Below are 5,250 nucleotides of genomic sequence, written 5' to 3' on the forward strand. Positions count from 1 at the left end.
TATGACACACGTGAACTCTGTTGTGCTCTTTTACTCTGTTTATATATGATCATATATGACACACATCAACTCTGTTGTGTTCCTTTACTCTGTTTATGTATGATCATATATGACACACATGAACTCTGTTGTGCTCTTTTACTCTGTTTATATATGATCACATATGACACACCTGAACTCTGTTGTGCTCTTTTACTCTGTTTATATATGATCATATATGACACACGTGAACTCTGTTGTGCTCTTTTACTCTGTTTATATATGATCATATATGACACACATGAGCTCTGTTGTGCTCTTTTACTCTGTTTATATATGATCACATATGACACACATGAACTCTGTTGTGCTCCTTTACTCTGTTTATGTATGATCATATATGACACACATGAACTCTGTTGTGCTCTTTTACTCTGTTTATATATGATCATATATGACACACGTGAACTCTGTTGTGCTCTTTTACTCTGTTTATATATGATCACATATGACACACATGAGCTCTGTTGTGCTCTTTTACTCTGTTTATATATGATCACATATGACACATATGAAATCTGTTGTGCTCTTTTACTCTGTTTATGTATGATCATATATGACACACGTGAACTCTGTTGTGCTCTTTTACTCTGTTTATATATGATCATATATGACACACGTGAACTCTGTTGTGCTCTTTTACTCTGTTTATATATGATCATATATGACACACGTGAACTCTGTTGTGCTCTTTTACTCTGTTTATATATGATCACATATGACACACATGAGCTCTGTTGTGCTCTTTTACTCTGTTTATATATGATCACATATGACACACATGAAATCTGTTGTGCTCTTTTACTCTGTTTATATATGATCACATATGACACACGTGAACTCTGTTGTGCTCTTTTACTCTGTTTATATATGATCATATATGACACACGTGAACTCTGTTGTGCTCTTTTACTCTGTTTATATATGATCATATATGACACACATGAACTCTGTTGTGCTCTTTTACTCTGTTTATATATGATCATATATGACACACATGAACTCTGTTGTGCTCTTTTACTCTGTTTATATATGATCATATATGACACACGTGAACTCTGTTGTGCTCCTTTACTCTGTTTATATATGATCATATATGACACACATGAACTCTGTTGTGCTCTTTTACTCTGTTTATATATGATCATATATGACACACATGAACCCTGTTGTGCTCTTTTACTCTGTTTATATATGATCACATATGACACACGTGAACCCTGTTGTGCTCTTTTACTCTGTTTATATATGATCACATATGACACACGTGAACCCTGTTGTGCTCTTTTACTCTGTTTATATATGATCATATATGACACACATGAACTCTGTTGTGCTCTTTTACTCTGTTTATAAATGATCACATATGACACACGTGAACTCTGTTGTGCTCTTTTACTCTGTTTATATATGATCATATATGACACACATGAACTCTGTTGTGCTCTTTTACTCTGTTTATATATGATCACATATGACACACGTGAACTCTGTTGTGCTCTTTTAGTCTGTTTATATATGATCATATATGACACACATGAACTCGTCTGGCTCTCCATAATCAATCACATCAGTCATCTGAACAGCCTAGAAGTAGTCAAGCCCCCTCACCTCCATTCTCGAATCGAAGCCTCCTCCCTCCTCGATCCTCGACTCCTCCGGGTGCAATTAGAGAATTGAGATGGCCTTCAATATGGCTGAGCTCGTTCGGTGTCCGGGTCAAAGGATGGAGGATAGAGGAGCGAGGAGGGATATTGAGAAGCACCCATAGACTCTCCTAGCTCAAGCCCCTCGTCTCCACTGTATTTGCTTTACCCATATTCTGTCTTGCCTTACAATACACTCCCTTTTCATAGTACTGACCTCCGTGTCCCGTGTCTGCCTGCTGACTCTCCCTTTATGTTCACACAGTAAAAAAAAACTTTTCAATGACCCTAAAATGACACAAGTTAGGAAAACTTGCCTATTACTAAGTGGCATATTTGTACGTCTTGGAAGGCCTGTTTATGTTTCTTTCAGACTTTAGGCCCCCAAGACCTCATTTAAGGCAATTTTGCAAAACATTTTGCGGACCGCAAGCACAAGGATTTAAGCCCCCAAGGGATCAAAGGAAGTTCATCTGTAAAAAATATAATAAATAGTTATTCAATGAAGGAATTTAATTTAAAAAGTAAAGTGTGTTCAAAGAATGTTCATAAAGATTGCAGAATCTGAAGAATATATATACAGTATATCTACACATACACACATCTACATATTGGCTATAAAACAATTACCATGGCAATCACAATAATTCCAAACAAATTAAATGAACCTGCTTTGTACAGTTCAATCGGCGTGTTCAGACACACACTTCACGTCATCACTCTCAACAGACTTTCCGAAAAGCCCGCTCACAGTAACGTACATGAGAACAAAGCGCGTTATTGACTCAACTCAACTTTATTTATATAGCGCTTTTTACAATTTTCATTGTTACAAAGCAGCTGTACATGAGACACATTGAATATAATTAAAACAACTAAAAGCATACACCTGTAAAAACAAGAAAAAGGTGAAAACAACAAAAGACAGACATACAAATGCTCCACACAAACAATATGGAAACATACTTACACACATTGACATAGACGCACACACACACACAAACAGAAGAGAACCACAGGTCAAATATTAAACGGACTATAAATTCTTATATGCAATATTAATTATGTCTAATTTCTGAATTCTAAAGCAGCCCCCCCCCGGCCAGGCAGAACAATATGCAAACGATGGTGAGGAACCCAAAACTCCCATCGAGAAAAAAAACCTCAGGAGAACCCAGGCCCAACCAGGGGATTCCAGTTCCCCTTTGGCAAAAGCTGCTGCCTCTGCACAAGCTCAACAGTGCTTCCATAACAAGGGTAAATAAAAATAAAAAAGTGATAGATTTAAGATTATCATTAACAATCTAATAGCATTTGAAATGTTGTCGGAAAATCAAAGTAGCCGCGTCCTTTATCCACCTCTATCCTCATAGCTCTTGTCAGATCACCGCTTCCCATTCTCAGCTCTGCCGTCAGGTCTGGGCATGAACTGCATCCTGCGGTAACCTTGGAACAAAGAGACAAGACTGGCTGAGAGTAGAGTACTGTTCTGCACTCTTAATGCAACAAGTACATCATTTGTTGTTGGATGTGTTCCTGGTTCTGGTTGATCTAAATAATGCAGCCTAGATCCTCTGAGGATTAATATAGGGAGGTGTAGTGTACGCAAGATTAAAAAGCTGCCGCGAGCACAAGGCGCATTCTCGCCATGATTTACGTTCTTTGCGTATAGAATTGTGGACAGTGACAACAGCCCCTACTGCGGTCACAAAATATTACGGGTAACAGAAAATTTTGTAACACCGCCTCGGAGTCCCCTGCTATCTGGGATACGCAGTCTAGAACAACTAAACATTGACGTGCTTGTACACATTATACATTATGCAATAAATGTAACCATGATTATTTCTTAAGCAAGTTTCTGCATGTCTTACGAAGAGAAAACATGTTTTTCGTCAATTTACGAGCGTGGCACACGTGGGATATTTTTAAAGGGACACTCCACCCAAAAATTTAAATTCTGTTTTGAATAACTCTAGTTGTTTCTAAACCTGTATACAATTATTTGGTCGGTTGAACACAAAGATATTTGGTAGAATGTTAGCTGCTGAAAATTCTTTGGCTTCATTGACTACCATAGCAGGAAACAATAGTAGTCAAACGTGACCCAGAATTGTTTTCTTCCCTAAATATCCCCAAACTTATTTTGTGTTCAACAGAACAAAACAATATATATAATACCCAGCAAACCATTCAGATAAAAAAATATGGCAATAGAAACGTCTTTAGGCAGTTGTTAACTTTGATTCGCACAGACATGTGCTGGTCGGGAATATAATTAAACCTGTTGTTAATTCAGTTAATTATTAAGATGTTAAGAGTAAATATATTGATATTACAGACAAATATTGTTATTGTTGCGCTCGGTTATATTCTATTCATTATGTATACCATGCACAAGTGGATGCAGAAAATATGTATGCTGCACATGGATATAACACACATAGCATACATTATGCAATAAAAACAGAGTGAATATTATTATATTTATTCAAATGTTCTATATTGGCTGCAGCCTCTCAGCTTGCACGCTCAGACTTGCACGTCGCTCAGGCACCTACACTGCCTGTGACGTCACTTACAGTCGACACCCCCACTCCTCGTGCTGCCTGCATTTACATGCTTCAAGGAAAGTGTTACCAATGTATTTCCCGACCCGAAGTCTACTGTAAAATCCTATTTTCAAAAGGTGGAGTTTATTGCTATTTAAGTGTACCGTAAAGACTGGTGATTCCGGTCACGGGCCCGGATTTACATAAAATTGTAGCTTAAAGCCATGATTGCACATCTACACTGATAATGTCTGATTACTTCGCATATGTGCCTACATAAAAGGTTATAATTGCAATATACATTACTAATGAACGTTATTACATTATTAAATAAAACTTTTCCATGTATAATATAAAATCATTGAATTAAAAAGAATTGACAACTGCAATGAGATGGAAATGGAAATTGAATCAAGACAAAAAAGTTAATCTATAAATGTAGCTAGCACCCATATGACGTATACGTAACGGAGTCACATGTTATGTCATTTCATTCTACAGTTCTTTCTGGTCAGTAACTCAAACTCATAAGTGAGGTTGATGTGATTTAAACAGGTAACTGTCATTATGCAATTTATGTCTTATCCACCAGATGGGAATAGAGTGTGAAGTATGTTAAATTCATGTGTTGATACTAGAAAAGGACTACATGGCTGTGTCCGAAACAGCCATTTTAGTGGTGTCCGAATTCATAGTGGATATTATTGAGCGTACTCCTTCAATCCCATGGTGCATCATAATAACGAGTGTACAACCGATGTACGCTAGCTGCTAGCCATTCGTGATGCTCGCACTGAATGAATTCCTGCGTCACGGCACAAGATGGCCCCCACAGCACCTCCAGTGCAAAGAGTGTCCAAATTTACTCACTCGTTCCACCCACTCCTTAAAGTGGACTAAATTAGTGAAGTTATGTAAGGAAAAGTGAATGAGTGTAAAGTTGGTGTTTTCGGACGCAGCCCATGTGTTTTTGCAAGCCTATTCGGTCGATGTAGTCACGGCATATTCCTCTC

Source organism: Triplophysa dalaica, chromosome 10 (assembly GCF_015846415.1).
Source record: "Triplophysa dalaica isolate WHDGS20190420 chromosome 10, ASM1584641v1, whole genome shotgun sequence".
In the NCBI taxonomy this organism is placed as follows: Eukaryota; Metazoa; Chordata; class Actinopteri; order Cypriniformes; family Nemacheilidae; genus Triplophysa; species Triplophysa dalaica.